The sequence below is a fragment of the Sinohyriopsis cumingii genome, chromosome 6, assembly GCF_028554795.1.
Source record: "Sinohyriopsis cumingii isolate HCF-2022 chromosome 6, ASM2855479v2, whole genome shotgun sequence".
NCBI lineage: Eukaryota > Metazoa > Mollusca > Bivalvia > Unionida > Unionidae > Sinohyriopsis > Sinohyriopsis cumingii.
In genome coordinates this window covers 65,999,928-66,019,331 of record NC_142966.1, presented here as the reverse complement: position 1 = coordinate 66,019,331, position 19,404 = coordinate 65,999,928, and the positions used below count along the sequence as shown (strand labels likewise).

Here is a 19,404-nt window from a genome sequence, read left to right as displayed (position 1 = left end):
TGAATGCTGTTAAGGAGGCTGTGGATGAAGATACATGGTACACAGTGGAAGATATTTATATTATCCAGAGCATTAATTCGTCTCCTGTTTTTATATAATTAAGTACCATTTGAATTTATAAAATTGGAATTCATACATAATAGTTTAAACCATTTTACAAGTGATTGGATATTTAAGATGATTTCTGATTTTATTAGCAATTGTGTGTTTCTTAAATGTTCACTTTGTAACCTAGATAAATAAATAGCTTTTTGGGTTTACTAAATTTCTTAATTTCTCTTCTTTCTATTTAATTGTTTAAAACCTAGATTCATTACAAGTAATAAACCGCTCGTAATGACGTCATATTCCATGCCCAGATATCATTACACTTCATTTAGATAACGTCCACACGCCTGAGTATTAAATTTGAATAAAATTAGTTGACTTCTTTAAACTGCTAAGTTTGGACATCTTCCCTATATCTAAACGTGTAGCTTTTTGATCTTAGGTTCTTACTTATCTCTTGAATGTGTAATGAAATCTTGCATTATTAAATCGAGTTCTTGAATGAGTAAACATAATTTCTAATTAATAATCCTAGATTTAGGATTAGTAATTTGGGATCTATGAATGATAATACAAATATCTCTGACTAGTACACTTATCTCGGATTAATAGAAGGAGATCTTGAATCAGTCAAAAGATGTTTCGCAACTGTGAACCAGAATCGCCAATGAAAACAAAAATGACAAAACCTGTCATAGTTCCCATCAACCTATAATATCCATGTTGCTGCTTTCATGTTATACTTATTAAATATTTGTATCACGTCTTTGAACACTATTTCTAATTTAACACAATAATACATTGTGCCATCACTAAAGTTGGATTGGAGCAATACGTTTCTGCTTTGCCTTGTTAGTTGTCTAAAATGTACGTTACTGTTTTACCTCACTAGCTGTCTTTATAACATGTGCAAATCAATGCATGCTACGATTTACAAACCAGTGACTCGTTCTGTTTATCAACAATAACAAAACTAGTGGTTATATAAATCAACGTATACCACAGTCGTTCGAAACAGAGTTGCTTTTTTACGGTTATCCATTTTTTTCTTTGTGCAATAGTATTGCTCTCAAAACATAGCTTCCACCTTTTCTGATCCATATCTCCAAGTGATGAGTTATCCAGAAATGTTCTGGTACGTGAAATAACTTTTAATATTGATGATTGATTCTGCATATCAATGCATAGACAGCAATAATGCACACTAAAGAATAGGGACACATGAAAAAATGAGTAGCACAGAAATGTTCATGTATCCCTGTACAATATATAAGTTTGAAAATAAAACAAAATATACTATAAAACAAAACAACACAGGACTGGACCAAATATGACATTTTATATGCGACTGAAAAAAAAGAAATTTAAATAAGTGCATATTTTCATGTTGTGGGCACCCCGTATGCATGTGAAGAGTGAAAGAGGCAGATTGAACATCAGTGAGGCTGAAATAAAGATAAATTTAAGTGGCTATTTTACTTTTTTGTTCTCAAGTGTGTATGTATGTGTGTGTGTGTGTGTGTGTGCGTGTGTGTGTGTGTGCGCGCGCGCGAGCGCGAATTTGTGTGAGTGTTTCAAAATAATTTCGGATACCATCCTTTTGTTGATACGTTAACATGAGGATTTCCACCTAATGTAGGTAATGAATAAATAGGTTAATCAATAAGACCTCTCAAAGTTGATGTTTAGGCAAATTACATGATAAGACCTCCCTACGTCGAAATGTGCCTATCTCATCCAAGACCTTTTGATGCTGTTAAGTCATCGATAGTGTTTATATAACTTCTTAGAGATGATAACACATTAGTGATTCTGAGATATATTTTTGACAATGAACGTATGATTTCATTTTAAGACACATTGCAAACATTTCAAGATTTCTGTTTTTGAACTTTTAACGATTAGGTTAATGATCAAATGTTACGAATCCTGTTTGACTAAAGTAAGTGATATTTTCTGATTATGCAAACATAAGAGCTACAGTAAATGTAACAATTCACTATTTACGTTTCATGAAGACAACTTACAGATGGGCTCAGAGTATATTTTGCAAACAGGTTTGACTATATCTCGTTACGAGATCTACTTCTCTATACATGTATGTTCAGTGATTAGATCTGATTTCTTTTCAGGGAAGCTATTTAATATGATTTACATACAAAATCTCGATTGCTTGTTCAACGTGACATCACGTAATACAAAAATAAAAATTAAATGAGTATACACTATGAAAATTAAATATCAATCAAAAGTAGCACAATACATCAAATATTAACAATTACCAAATAAGTAGTTGATTACCCTACCCTACTCTACGATATCACTGGTAATTAGTTTTTAAACCCTCTCTGCAATCGAAATTCATACTCTTGAGGGGAAATTATGTTACTGTTCGAGGGGATTATTGAGCTGTAGTCTATGGATCATGAACGCCGTCTGTTTCATAAAGATCTTCCTTCATAGTAGGTGACATAAGGAAAGAGTCTTCAAAAGTGTGGATTCGTTTCATGACTGGATCGGTTGCAGCGCGGGTCAACAATGACCACCCATTCCTCTTCACACCAGTACGGAGGTGGCAAGTATCCTAATGGTGTCCCCACTACGAAAATCAGTGGGGGAGCAAACATCATCAGCGGTACAAGGAAGGTTTGAACACTAAGATCAATTGGAAAGTTGAAAGACCACACACATGAGTTGGAGTGATAAAGATGTAAGTCTATTGGCCTCTGCGAAGTAAGCTGAACAAAGTTTCGTCAAATAACAACAAATGAAGGGCATAAGATCCACCTCAGACGAGACAAACCAAACACAGTCCTGGCGTCGGATTTCTTGTCCATAAGGACATTGTGAAAAGTATTATGGGTTGCCGCCCTGTATCCAGCAAACACCACCACATTCGCGACATTTGTGACTGGAACAGTCAACGAGATCATTGACAAACATCGTCGGACAGAGACATCTTGGGTCACAACAGGGCATCATACCACAGGCATGTAGCATCATGACCCTTCCATTCACATTATCCTGACACAAGGTCTGACAGTTTGGTTCATGAACTAGTTGTCGGTGGTCCATCACAATCGTATTAGTCTTACAATTGTCTTAAACTTTGACCCACTAAGTCAATATGAAACAAACCTATGTATTTAACACCAAAACGGACGAGTAGATGTTAAGTAGCCAAGGCTCATCGATCCACATCAGTCCACAGCATGAGAGGTAATAATAATAATACTTCAGGTCAAGAGTTAAGCAAACTTTACTCGGGTAAATACTGTTGCATTATTGTCGTGCATATGATAAGCTAATACTGAAAAGATTCGACCGGAAAAGTTACTTTTGTTTCATATAGGCAAAATATGGCATGGGTTTTTGGTTGCAATATCCGCTATCGTTAACCTTCCGGTTGTACTCAATCGCTAGCATCTCAAGGGACGCTGTTGAGTTTTAGTAGATGGCAAGTTTTGCATTGTTCTTGTTGCGAATGTGGATATTTGTCTTCTTGAAATACGCCCTACGGATTTTAGGAGGATTCGATCTGGTATGAATACTTCCGAAAGATATGTTATTCAGCATAGGGAACTGGGTTGAAAAGTAGTCACATAAGAGATACGCTTGCAGTTTATTTTGCATTATAGTTCATTCGGGCGCTTCGGTCGAGAAATTAGTTTCGTTTATGGCCTCGTCTTCTGGGTGAAAGTAGATACTCATGAGACTCGGTTGATTTTCAATACAGCTATGTGTCTGTGCTCCAGTCCAGGGGACTAGACAGAGTATCCAAGATGATGATGGTCCTGTTTGATGCCTCTGAAGTACATTTAATCATAGATGGGAATTAACAAAGTTAGTAGTTCCGAATCATTTTGATTCTATGTCACCAATAAATTTGCACTACCTCAGAGGTCTGTTGGGTGCAACGTTAAGGAACTTTGGTTGAAGTCTAAAAATAAAAAAATATTGTCATAGAGAGGTGCCGTTTTAATTCCTGCTGCAGTTCCATTTATTCATGGGAAGGATTGGTTGCTGAATATGAACTGTTAAATGCAAGGACATGTGTCAAAAGCTTGATTTAACAATCAGTAAGAGCGGAACGATCATGTCTACAAGTCGCTATTTCCTTGAAGGTTTTGATAGCTTCCTCCTGCGCCATGTTGGTATGCTAGGAGCAAACATTCATGGTAACAGGGATATTTTTTCAAGAACGTTTGTTTACGATGTTCTGTTAGAAGTATCTAAGATGTATGAAGACAGTTTTAAACCAATAACCTTAGGTGATAAGCATTCCTTTTTCAGTGAAATGGTTGTTTCTAAATATGACTGACCTTTCCGGTTTCCTTATCATTATATATTATACAAAGTAAATAGACTACCTGTGGTTTCGGGTAGACCGATAGGAGGTAAGACAGTATTAAGTCATGAATGTGACCTTCGTTTGAGCTTTTATTTTAATGTCTGATACTATTTCAGTGTCTTAGGTTTAGGTAAACATATTCATAACATTGACCAAAAACCACTTGTTCCCTGGATTGATGACCATTTCATTCCTTTCCTGGGCACACTTACATTTTGTTTAGAATCTATGGTCTTACAATAAATAAAAGGAAAGAGCGAAAGAAAACAAGTATATATATATATATATATATATATATATATATATATATATATATATATATATATATATATATATATATATATATATATATATATATATATATATATTATATATATATATATATTAATATATATATATATATATATATATATATATATATATATATATATATATATATGTGTGTGTGTGTGTGTGTGTGTGTGTGTAATGTAATGCTGTTGCATTGCGATCTAATTAGAAAAAAGTTAGAAACGCTGATTACGACGTTCCCAATAGTGTTTGGTACTTTCTGTAAAATCATGAATATCAAAAAAGATGATGTGCTTGTTTGCGTTGTTTGGTTTGCTGCATTTTATTTAAATTTTATGTTAGCTTGTATGATTTTCTTTCATAGTATTAATTTTTTAGCTCTTCTCACTGCATCATGTTTATTTTTTAAATAAATGAACATCCAGTAGTGAAAGTAGTACCAACGTCTGAACGTGTTGGATGAGTATTGATACATGAAGATTGAAGAAAGTTTAGACACTCAGATGATTTTCTCCCATAGGAAATTGGAAAATGTAATGAATATATTATAGTGAGATATATATTATGTCATGAGTATTTAGAATGGTTGCAAAAGTATTAATTTAAGTGTGTTTTTCATAGGATTACGATGGAATGGTATTAGTACCAGAATTTCGATGTGGGTCTTATATAACGTTTGTTACCTGTTGTTTGTATGATTATTGCGTGCATATTTGGGGTGATTATAGTGTAGTTCGCTAATGAACAATCACAACGTACTTTTTCTGCATAGTTTTCCTATAATTCTGAAGAAAAAAGAAACAATAATACAAAGGGTTGCAAGCATTGTATGAGAGGTGTGGGGAATAGATGGGCCATGTTGTGCAAAGAAAAGAGAATGTTATACTGATAGGCAAGATTTTCTTTGTTGGTAACATTAGATTTGTTTACGTGGCTAAATCACATTTTACATATACAAAGGTACCCAAATGGGAGCGATGAGGGAGAGACTAACGTCAGGTTGATATATCACAATCGATTATCTGTCGACACTGAACATTGTACTCTTAGTAAATGATCAACATATCAAAGCAGAGAGCATTGTAAAAACAACGGTATGTGCACAAAGCATCACATGCCTCACTTAAAGTGCCAACATTCGGTTGCTAATTATACAATAATCATATTTATGTTTTGCTTCTCTAGGGATTACACGCTGCAATTTACTTTTGTTATCCTTATTTAGTTCTAAAACTTTTGATCAATATATTTGTTCAGCATTCACATACAATCTCTTTAAAAAAACTAAAAAAAGCAAACATTTAAACAAACGGAATAAAAAAGAAAACTTAAAGAGTGCAAAACGAATGTGTTAATTAATTGGTCGATCGAATAATTCAATTAAATACGGTCGTTTTACTGATTATTATCATTAATATTAGTTGATTCTAGAGTAATCTATCCCTCTCATAATTAACAAAAATAATTTAAATCAGCGTTTAAGTATTACATATATTTAATTTCTACCTTATTATGTTACAAATGTGCTTCTAGTGTCTGTCTCTGGATACGTTCACAATATATCCACATTATTCACACAGCATAGGGTGTCAACTGTCTACTTTTTCACCATTATACTCCATTCACATCATTTCGGCAAACGTTGCCATTAGTCAAACGCATCAATCTAAATTTATAGTTTTTATTGTGCACTTATTGCGGGAGCCCAATTTAAAACCAATTTTCCTTTACAAACGGTGACTAAGCTTCTCGGCTGTAACTGTCAGCGGTCACACAGGAGCGAAAATAGATAAGTTAAAACATTTATGACTAGTCATTACTGAACACATTTCCCTGAGTTTCCAATCAATCCATGTCATTAAATGAAATTCTGAACTTCGGTATATATAGATGTGTATGGTGTGTATGGCAGAGTTTGAGAACAATTCTCATAAGCGGCCTCAGATTTAGATATCACAGCAAATTATGATACAAATTTGAGAGAAATATGAACCTTTATGTCCAATGCTTAAGTTAAGAAAAGAAGAAGATTGACTTTGTTTTTGTTTTTTAACAAAACTATTTCAGTACTAATGTTTTTGATTTTGAATATGACCCATTAATTGATCAAATGTTGAACTGTTTAATTAACGATGCAATTATATTTTTGTTTTGATCTACATAAGTCCGTAAAATGAGTAAAAATTAACCTCATAAAGTTTTAAGTCACGAGCATATGCATATCATATAAAACGGATCCGTACTTTTGAGCGTGTCTATTGACACTGGTGTTTGTATTGCCGGTTAGACGTGCACCGGAGGAGACAAAATCAATATATTTTTTCGGAAATAAGATTCAGTGTATTGGGCTTAAAGCTAATAGATTCGGAAATAAGCAACTTTATATTGGCCAAAGAAGCCAGCTTGTGTGGAGACATCAGCATTGGTTGTGTAATCGTCCAAATACACACGTGAATTTTGAGCTTAAAATCAGTACGTTGTTTCAGCTATAAAACAACACCTGTCCTACTACTATAAAATGATACGAAATTTCAAAACAAGCACAAACAATATATCAACAAATAAATTTGAGAAAGAAACATTTATGCTAGTTTTGCAAGATAGTATTAAGTACTTGCATACAGAACTACACGCACATACCTACCTACCTACCTACTTACCAACCTACCTACACACACACATGCATAATAGATACATACGTTCTCTGAAGATGACTGTAGGAATATTTTAATCACATGTAAGCTTTGCCTACAAATGTGATAAGTCTTTCATATTATAGTCAATGTAAAAGCTTGTTAATATGAATATACTGTAGGAAGCGTATGATTTTCATACTTTATTCTCTATCGGATATCAACAACTGTGCATTTTGGAGAAAGAATAATGAGCATATATCATATATACATATCGGACACTTGAAGGAAGAGTTCCAAGCATAATACACCTTAATGGGTTATCCGCAACAGACGAATGACAAATATAAATGCTTCAACCTCGGGTTCAATGTCACAGATGATATGATAAATTAAGTTATGAATTTTTATTTGTCATTCGTTCACCTACCGTTGTTGCGACCATTTCCCTCACAGTCTGATTCTTTCATTATTAATATATTATTCTCACTTTACGCCACTGAGTTCATTTCGTTACATTTAAATGCTTGGTACTTCTATTGGCAGAAAATTAGAAATCATGGCAATTTGCCAACGATTATCTTAGAATTTATCTAATGACACGAAATACAGGTATCAACTGATGCATGTTTGTTAAACTACTTATGGTGCACTCTTTAAATTGCAGGGTGAAAATGGCAACGGTCGAGCCACGTAAGTATTATTATTCTTGTATTTCATCACCTCATTTCTGGTCTCCGTTGGTTTGATGGGTGGAGGAGCGTGAGTGTTGCATTTTCAGCTTCTAAATTTGTTTCACATAATTCAGGTATTTTTGCATAGGTAAGTTTGTTATGCGTGTTCTAGTGGGGACTGTTGCTTCATGCTGTTGCCTTCGAACTGCCCTCTTACATTATTGTTGGATGTGGTACAGTGATATAGTCTTTGGTTCTCGTACTATGCCCATTGGACAAAAGAGTGCATAGGAGAACATTTCAATAGAGAGTGTGCGTTAATAGAATGTTAAAAACATTATTGAGTTTGAGCATAGAAATCTAGGCAATCAATGACTTGATTGTGTTTTTAAAATATATTCTATTTCGTGACCACAAGAATTCGTTTCAGGGACTTAAGTTGTATAATTCACATACAAGTTTTTAAGTTCAGCAGTGCAAAAATGCACGCATGTGCGGGGCGTTATCGCGGTGCAAATTGAGGCTACCCCTGGGTGGCTCAGGGCACATTTTGCAAGTAGTCTCAAGTAATGTATACTGATTACTGAAGTACGGTATTATCAATTCCATGTGGTTTTCCTTTGCAGCATCTAGTTTTAACTGTTTTCTTGTGTGTCGATGAAAATAGCGCATATAACCGTTCTGGAACATTTTGAAAGACAACCTTTTATATGCAAGTGATTTAAGTCCAAAAATTGAATACAAACCAAAGATTATGTGTGTAAAGGATGTTCAATTTTGCATTAAATATTATTATCAAATCTCTTTGCCTATGAAATGCTGGACAAAACAATAACGCAACCGATTCTGCTCAGATCTTAAGGTACAAATAAATAATTGTTACAGTAACAAGATTATATAGTCTTCCACCTGACCTCAGATCACAAGCAGCATTTTTCAAAGAAAACTAACACTTAATGAAAAATTTCATACTGAAATTTCCAAATGTTTACAAGATGCAATCTTAGTTATACTAGAAGGTCTGTTTCTAAAATTATAATATAAATGTAGTAAATAACTGGTACACCAGGCAGTGCTTAGGGAATTTCCATAAGTCTACAAACAAATTGAGACAAACATGGTGTTTGCGAAACCAAAATCAATGATTGAGGTCAGATAGAAAAATGAATTTCATTTTGGATATGTCCAACGTACAATTATCTATAGCGTATAATGATATTAATGTATCAAATAGACAATGCAAATTATATATATATATATATATATATATATATATATATATATATATATATATATATAGGAGAGAGAGTGGGAGCAGGCAACTACGACGTCACTATAACCTTTGATTTCAACAACTTAAACAGACATCACGTTCTATTTCAACTTCGCTGGCAAAGACTCCGGTATGATGACCCTATCTACACCTTTTTGAATTGAACAGATACATAATGGTGCTCAGTCCTAGCGACACCTATTTAATTTAATCTTCTGTCTCGCTTAGTGTGTAGTGCCAAGTAAGCAATTGTGAAATTGACCTAAAAAGGATAGTTTGTAACTTTGTAGTTTGTAAGTTTAACATCGAGGGAAGACATTACAGATCTATTGAAGTCAAAGGTGTTTGTACAAACACGGACCGGCAGATGAAAATTGCTTATTTATCAATCCATTCAAGTTGTGTTCTCGCCTTCTCTTGATCAAGTAGGAACAGTATTCCAATTTAAACAAATATTTTTAGAATGGATGCTGTTTCTTGCCTCGGTGAAATTCAGAGACTCGAAGCACATAAATATCTGCTCGATACGCTAAAGTATACATTGGGTTATCACGTCGAAACCTTGGCTAGCAAAGATGCGTTCTACGTTGCGACATTTTCAATTACGAACTTGATACTTATACTACTCTATACATTGCATGCCCTCATTTTATAGAAAAATTTAGCTTTTATTCTCACACAACGGCATGCATTTAGTAGCATACATGATACGCGGGTTTCATAAAGTTTGTGCCACTGTAATCAACTATGTGTTTGCTTTTGAAATATGAAACATATAGATTTGAGTCAGACTTGTGTTTTTAACTAAACTAGAGAGACAAACAACACGGAAAACGTTAATCATTCAAAGAAACGATTTACATAGAGATGATCGCGATGATCGTATCAAGTAAATATATTTGGGCAACCTCCATTGGTATGGCATTAATGTGCATATATTTTGAATATGACTGTATTTGTTATATATAATGTTATGGATGAAAGCGAATCATTAATACGCCATTGCAAGAAATGAACAAAACATTCAATATTTTATCTAAAACAGAAAACTTCCACTTCGTGACTAATATGTATCGTCATCATAATAAATCATAAAGAACCCCCATAAATGGGAATGGTGTGGGTAGGGTAACTGTGTGGATTTCACCAACCGAAAATAAAGCAAATTAGAATAATAAATCACTTCCCAGTGAAAACAAATGATTAGTCATCAAGTACAAGTCTTCAAGTCGTTACGGCGACAAGACTGATTAACATTTCATGTAATAAATAAGGACTATTTTAGTGCCGGGAAAAGCAGCATTTGACGAGCATCGAATAACCAAAGTCTTAGAAAGGTTTTCTTTCATTGTTTCCGACCTTAAAAGAATGGGAAACACAATTCGGGTCGTTTTCTATTACAGTCACGATTTATTTTATTTTCATATTGGTATGGCATTAATGTGCATATATTTTGAATATGACTGTATTTGTTATATATAATGTTATGGATGAAAGCGAATCTTTAATACGCCATTGCAAGAAATGAACAAAACATTCAATATTTTATCAGTAACCCATTTAATGTTATTTACATCGTGAATAGTGAAATTGAATGCTTTATTTAGCACTAATAATCTCACCGATGTCCATATTATCAACTATTGATGTGACAAGCTCTAATCCCCATCCGGCGAACATATTTCAATTTACCCGATAAAATACAAGGACTATCTTACAAAGAACCCACTTTTTTCCATAAAACATTATACATTCAGTTCACAAAGTTGCGATCGTTGATGACGGTTCTATATGCACGGTAATCAAAATAGTAAATAACTAATGGACAAAGTTAAACATCTATATGCCATAACTGGTATAATTTTCTATATACATAATAATTTAACTGGTATAATTTTCTATATACATAACAATTGCTTATAGTCAAACCATGAGGTAAATTTATATATATTATTGATTTGTTACTTTGATTTCTGTCTGATTTCAGCTTTCTATTTGATGTTAAGAAGTAGTAAATTCACAGCCATCTTCGATGTTTGATAATACATATTGACATCAATGTCCTGCCATAAATTGTCGTAGCTTGTCACATGACCATTCTGCTCCAGATTTAAAATGGATAGTGCGTGCTATCCGAGAGCGCAATGACTGGTTCAACCATAGTCATGGGGGTGTAAATTTCCTTTGTAGCGGATAAACGAGACCGTCCGTTAATTGTATTCACCATTATGCATTCGCGTTTGTACTTTTGATTTACTTTGAAATAGATCGGTTTATGTTACATTTGTCGAGGAAAGTGAATTTTACAAAGTTTTTATTTTGAGAGTCCTATATTATTTGCCTATATTCATGCCAATATTACAGAAACATTCCAAATAATATGTTGTTTGGGTCATATAGTTTTGAGTCTTAGCATGAATGTCATTCACAAATCATGGGACTGCAATACATGCAAATCCGAATTTAGACTTTAATATTTTCCACTAAAGCTTTTGACCTTTCAATCAAGTCGATATTATTATGTGAGAGTGCTTATTTTTAAGTTTATGTGTTCATCATTAGATTCCAGCTACCCAAGATCACCAGAGGTGGTTATGACCAACCAACCAATGCATTATGGTCCACCAGGACTTTACTCCAATGTACAATATGGACAACCGCCCGGATATGGTTACGTGCAGATGGCTCCACCGGTGTGTATCGAATAATGTGTTAGCTCAGATGGCCTAGAAATTAATAACCCTAATTCGTATTCAAAATATTATACACAAAGATCAGTGTTATGCTCAGTATAGCACGCACATTGTTATCTTAAATGTTTAGTATATTACATGATCACTAGGTTTAATTAGAATGCATTTAAATGCGAGCATCATTATTGTACATAATGAGAAAGGCTTATGATTCATTTTATGCTTAACGGAGGTTTTCTTTCGGTCAAATTAGCGCAGCTTTATTTTTTGTTTAAATATTAATTTGGAATCTAATGGGAGGTACTAAGATATAGGTACTAAAATAAAAAGTGATTTATCGTGACGGAGACTCTCTCTCTCTCTCTCTCTCTCTCTGTATCCATTCAATTGTTCATTTATCCACCTAGCTTACTGGTATCCAGCCGAGTCTATGTGATTGTTTCTTGCTTTGTTTTCCTTTCTTTAGTATTTATGTCTACAATGAAATATATCAATTGGAATGGAAAGAACCTGTGAGAATTAGGAAACATCTACGTTTCAAAATGAGAGAAAAACATTTCGATCATATATTTGATTTTCAACTTAATTCAACACCAAGAATGAATCGAAAATAAAAATGAACGATGTATCTATCATTCACTCCATTTGCCGTATCACGTGCTCTTAAACAAATGAATATTTATACAATTTCATAATTGCTTCTCTACCTTTCTCTGAAGAACCATCACACCACCACCAACACCACCACAGTTATTATCAATCAGCAGCCGCAGCAACAATGCCCTAGTCATAGAAACTGGAGCACAGGGGTTTGTGGATGTCTGGAAGATGCTACTTCGTGTAAGCTCTCTCTTTCTCTCTCTCTCTCTCTCTCTCTCTCTCTCTCTCTCTCTCTCTCTCTCTCTCTCCTGCTGACTATAAATTTGTAGTCCAGTTTATAATAGGAATTGAATCTAATATTGGTTATCTGCGTTCATAGAACTTACGGATTATTACAGATATTTGTCTGGGCAGGATAGGTCGACAATTATCGATGCATTGTCATTGACTGGGGGTTACTGGGCTATGAATATAAACAGAAGGTTACAGCCGATCCGATCTCAATGCCATTTTGTAATAGATATTTTGATTAACTTCAATGCCTCGTTGAACTTAAATTGCAACAGTTTCATTATAATGCGATGCAGAAAACGTAATATATACTGGCAGATTTATGTCCACTCTTATTTTTGTAGTTCACCCTTATATAAATCATGGAATCTATTTTCCTTTTGAAAATATGATCAATGCAGTTTAAATCTGTTTTTTGCCTCACGCCTGAATTGAATGCACAGCCTCCTCTCCGAATCAGAATAAGCCTGTATAATATTTCACAACCGACGCTAACTGCGAAATGGTTTCAGGTCAAATACGTTGCATCCAAAACAACATTGCCCTTTTTGCATACACACATTATTTCTCATTCCCATAGAAAATTAACATAATGCAGGAAGCTTAACCTATTCTTTCAATAGAACTAGTAACCGTTACTAACTGATCAAAAACACAGATCGTTCTTGCTTAATGACAATATAGCCCATTGGGAATTACTAATCACTATCTTGAGTAATTTCAGGTAAATGTACGCATAATGTTTATCAATAAATAATCGTTTTTCCAGCCATGCTGATCAAACGTTAATATGACCGATTCATAATTTTAAAACATTCACATATTAGTCAAACAAACAGAAAAAAAATCAGTTCGTATCTTAACTACAGAATTGCTAAGTAACAATTGTTCGGCATACAGCATAACAGAAACCTAATAAAACTAATTTCTTAGCAAACATTATTAATATATTATTTGAGAAAATTAAATTCAAAACAATTAACTTAAGAATCATATCAATTAAACATTTTGTATGAAATTAAGACACAGTAGCTTTCCCTTTCGAAGTTCGCCTCTTTTCTTATAACCCTGGTAACTAGTCTCTCAAACACTATCAACTTCATTCCATTTTACAAACTTTATTGTTGATCTCGCCATCCTCAGATACTAGACCCTTCGCCTCGGGTAAAGACTTAGACTGTCTGATTTTGTGGTGCAATATTTTTTATAAAACACGATATTTCGTCATGGACACATCCCCCAAAGAGGTTATTTACCCAATTAGAATCCAGATTTATCTAACTGTCATTATTTACACACGTCCCTATAGGATCTGGAAACTCTGTCATTTTGCCGTTTTCCTTAATATTCCGATTTCTGCAAGTTTCAATTTATGCCAAATATTTTAAGAAGTACGAAAGTCTTTTCTGAAACATTTCAACCCTCGGCATTTCAATAAACAAAACCCAAACTTTACCCTTTTCCTGTTTTGATTGACATGGTTATCAAAATGAACCTTATTAAAAAAATCAAGCAAGTCCCTACCAAGTGAAACATGACAACGGTTTAGCCCGGTGCAAGCTCGCATACATCAATATACAATTGCTGGGTAATACAAAGACATCCGCACAATTCACACCGTTTAAAAAGAAATTAGAAATTACCTCTGTTCCTGACATAGTTTGTCTGCGCTACATGAAAGTAAAATATAAATCTCTTTATTGTATCAATTACCCGGTCAAACAGACATTTATGACGAGTTCTGACAAAACTCAGATAGACGTTAAAAGCAATTATAATTTGTTTAACTTCCTTTGCAATATTATCCCGGTCAGAAGCATTACTAACACTACTACTACTACTATTACTACTACTGCTACTACTAATGCTACTATTACTACTACTACTACTACTAATAATAATAATAATAATAATAATAATGAGTATCGTAATAGTGCAGACATTGTTAATAATAATAATAATAATAATAATAATAATACAAATCATTTTATGTGACATAAGTGGTACAAGTACATTGATAATAGTAATATTGAAAGAGGGAAGAGGAAATGAAAAAACAAAACAAATTAAAGTCTAATTTGATTTCTTAACTGGCTGAAGGGATACATATTTGCCAAGAGAAAACTGCTATTTTTGATTTGATAATTTTTTGTGTACAGGTAAAACAGAGTTTAGTTTCTTTTATAACTTCAGTTATAGAAAAGTTATTTGCATGTAAAATTACAGCAAATAGTGTCTCTTCTTAGCTAATCTCCAGCTGAAAGACATAGTTATAGTAAAGAAACTTGAGTATAGTCTCCTTTTAAATATGTGGACACTTCCCATGGAAGAGGAAAATAATTTAGTATATCAATGTGGATTAAACAGAGTATTATATCACAATCTTGCATACTAAGTACCGTTATAGACTGGGAAATAAGTGGTTGATCAGATTTTGAACAATTTTCAAACTTAAGGTTCAAAGATACCAGTCATTATATGACATTCTTGCATACTTTTCCAATCATATCTAATTTCTATAATCATAGAAGTCATATATAGTAATCGCATTTGAAACATTCTTCGCATCTGTATTATTTTGCAGAGATATTTTAGAACGAAATATATAATGTCAAAATCACCTTTTAAATTTCAGAAATTATTTATTTCACAATTGCAATGACACTAGATATCTGTAAATATTACGGACCACTTTCAGTTCATGCAAGCTGCCATGCTTATAAGTTATCTTCTTTTTCCCCTATGTATTATTTATGTCACTTAATTTTCACAGTTCCCCAGAAACCACTCGTCTTGCACCATCTTAAATTCACTCTTACTTTCCACTTCCCAACAAATACAACGTGCCTATAACATAATATAATTAAAAAGGAATTCGTGGCAACGATTCTCATTGCTCTTTATCTACCTGGCAGAGCTGAAAAAAGTATATTACAACCCACAATTTATCTGTGAAAAAATATACAATGAGTGGTGCCCAATCTATGATACTAACGCTTATGTACCTTCTTATCGGTCTGCAATCTAACTAACTACACGCGCATGTATGCATCCAAACCACATATGGATCAATATATGAATAAATAACATAAACAATACATCCAGCAGGAAAAACGTGCATGCAAACAAACGTATTTACATACATGCATATGTTAAGAAAAGAGTATTTACATTTAAATAATGACATAAAAGCCTTACTCTGTATTACATGTTTATAGGAAAATACTTTATATTCATCGACATATTGTAATAAACGGGCACAATCATATTGAAATTGGTCCCATATTCATATCAAGGTCTAATGGTATGGTGTTGCGCCCCCTGTTATTCCTGCTACCTGTCTACGTACCTGGGCGAATCATGTTGTCTTCCGATTTGTTTCGGTCCAATGCAGTGCGTGCCCACATCTGGATGCCCCATACCCTGGCTCGTTGCTCTGAGGGTTAAAGTACGAGAAGCCAATAAAATCCAGGTAAGAATGAGAGGGGGGAACTGAACACTGATACAATGCTAGTCATATGTGACAAAAAGGGGAGCAGCAAACACACAGCAAAACAAAGACAACAGTATATTCAAGAAATATGTGATGTGATGTGATTTGGATTTTTAACGTAGCTTTAACAATTTCTCAGTCATATCGCTACGATGTCCGCAATGTGACAGTTTATAGTGATGTTAAGCACTGGGGCATCATGCCGCAGACATGTAGCATGATGTCTCACCCAGTCACATTATCCTGACACCGGGCCGACCAGTCCTAACACTAACCTCTTCATGCTGAGCGCCAAACGAGGCAGCTGTTACTACCAATTTTGTAAGTCTTTGGTATGACTAAGCCAGGGATCGAACCCACGACCTCCCGCATCCGAGGCGGACGCTCTAACAACTAGGCCACCGGAGAGGTCTTCAAGAAATATGAAAAACCTTTGATTATACCATTTAAATAACAGATGGAAAATCAGCAATTGTTCTATACAATAATTTCCTGCTTTTATCTATATATTTGACAATGTACTTAACTTTTAAATTACATACACACAAAAATAAAGAAAGCTAACCTAAAGGTTTGGTCATTCCGCTAAGAACTTCATCAGAAGACTGAGGTGATCTCTACTGATGGTCAACATCGCTCTGTGGAATGGTAAACGATGTTAACAGATTGTCCGGGATATGCGGCAGGTTGTAACGGCCCCATCTTGGTTCAGCGTCGGTTTCTATACAAGGATGCAAATCGATTCCTTAACCCCCTGCTGAAACCAGGCTTGTTCACAATCTATGTTTTTACGGAGTTCCAAGTTATGGCCAGTGCACACATTATGTATGTGCCTTGATACCTCAGATGAGTTTGAACTTGGTCTTCGATGTTCATTAAATTTCGGATTCAGTGGGTTTTTTTTTTCTTTTCCCCAATATAGTTATGATGGCACTGACTTTCACCCTGTTCTTCACACATAATGTGATAGAGAGGTCCACATATATCTCTCTATCAGACTTATACTTGAGATGAGTTAATGTCTGTCCCTGGGTCTGGTACGGTTTGAAACATACATTGACTTTGTGTCGTTGGAACATGCTCGTCAGGCATTCGGAAGCCCTTTTACATATTACATATGAATCGTCCATTCCGGATAATGGCACCTCCTGAGGGCAGCATTGAAACGGTTTTGTTCTTTTATTAAATCTTTATATCAAATGTCGAAACTTTGGCTCTGTGATCGAATGTTCTGATCACCCCATGTTTCTGGTATAATGGACGGTGCAAGTACAACGTACGGTACTGGTTTGTATGTGTAGGCTTACGATAAACAGTAATTTGCAATGTGATGTTGTTTCTGACGATGCTTGTGTCATAAAAAGATAATCCGCAATTTCTGCCCTTTTTCATTGTGAATTTAACATCCGGATGAATGCTGTTAATGTGATATGTGAATTCCGTCACAGATTCTAGCTTCTGCTAAGTGATCGTGTCGTTCTAATATCTGTACTAACACGAGGCATGGGAAGCAGTGGTTAGGGGTAACGACTCAAAGTGTTCCATATATAAATTACACTCTATAAGGGAAACTGGTGAACCCATAGCAGCTTCGTGTATTTGAAGATAGAAATTTCCATCATACACAAAGTATGTCCACTTAAAGCACAACTCCGAGAGTCTTCTTACTTCTTGTGGTGACAGTGGTGTCCTCTGTGCAAGGGTACTATCTGAAGGTAATTTGTCATTAATAACTGACAACGCCTTATCAACCGGTACACTCGTAAATAAGGCACTCACATCGTATTATATATATATATATATATATATATATATATATATATATATATATATATATATATATATATATATATATCTGTGTCTGTGTCTGTCTGTCTGTGTGTTTGTGTGGGTGGCAATAGCCATTATTGGCCCATTTGCTGCACATATTCTCATGCTTTATATATAAGAGAGAGAGTTTATATTTCTCAGTGAGATATAGATACTGTATATATATATATATATATATATATATATATATATATATATATATATATATATATATATATATATATATATATATATATATATATATATAATATATATATATATATATATATATATATATATATATATATATATATATATATATATATATATATATATATATATATATATATATATATATATATATTACAGGGTAATATCCTGAGCGATTGCTGTACTGTCTGCTGTTGTCCTCAATGTGTCATGTGTCAGTTGAAGCGAGAGTACGATTTCATCCTGCGGCACCCAGAATGATGACAGAAGACCTATTTAAAGGATCATGATGTGTTGATTCTAGCGAAACGTTGTTAAATGTCATTATTATGAAAAGAACATACTTGATCGTACAAGTAAATGAAAAATAGCTCATCTGATATAATAATGAAAAATTACTGAGGACCATTTAATCTATTCTTTCTGTTTTTGTGAAACTATTGCAGCTGCCTAAATAAATTAATTAATAAAGACCATGCCAGACAATTAAATCCAAGATCTGGAAAAGGGATGATATGAACTTTTACACTATATACGATTTCAACGTGTTCTGTGGTAACTAGTCTTTCATCTTGTCAAAGTGTCATATACTGTATATGATGAGTAAGTACTTCGATCTTCAGAGAACTAATTCTGTTCTCCAATAAAACATTTCTTGGCCAATTTGTTTTGTCTATAAATATTTTTTCAGTTAAATTTATGTTTGCAGTTCCATATAAAAATAATTTCTTTGCCATTTTCTCTGAATAATCATTAAGCCAGGACAACAATTTTGAAGTAAATATTGTCAGTAATATATACCAGAAGTTGTTTTGTGTTTCTTCGTCCATTAAATATTTCCTTTCTTAGATTCTCTGATTAAAACCGCATATTGATATTCTGGAACGTTTGTCAATGAGTCTGAGCGTTGGATTTCATGTCGAATCATAGCGAAATGTAATTTTGCAATGACACATACTTTGGCTGAAAGAGAAGAATCAGTCTCGGGCCCTTAGTTTAAACGTTTACATGCCATTTCATGTATGGTCGCCTGTCACG

At 34.0% G+C, this 19,404-nt stretch overlaps 1 long non-coding RNA gene across 1 annotated transcript in view; it reads left to right on the top strand.

Moving 5' to 3' along the window:
* LOC149797115 (uncharacterized) overlaps positions 1 to 19,164 on the top strand; it is a 43,121-nt gene extending 23,957 nt beyond the window's left edge. Inside the window, exons 2-6 of the long non-coding RNA XR_016421497.1 lie at positions 7,991 to 8,016; positions 11,833 to 11,963; positions 12,683 to 12,803; positions 16,151 to 16,326; positions 18,526 to 19,164. This is a non-coding gene — a long non-coding RNA (uncharacterized LOC149797115). The remainder of the gene's footprint in view (positions 1 to 7,990; positions 8,017 to 11,832; positions 11,964 to 12,682; positions 12,804 to 16,150; positions 16,327 to 18,525) is intronic.
* Positions 19,165 to 19,404: the final 240 nt, after the last annotated feature.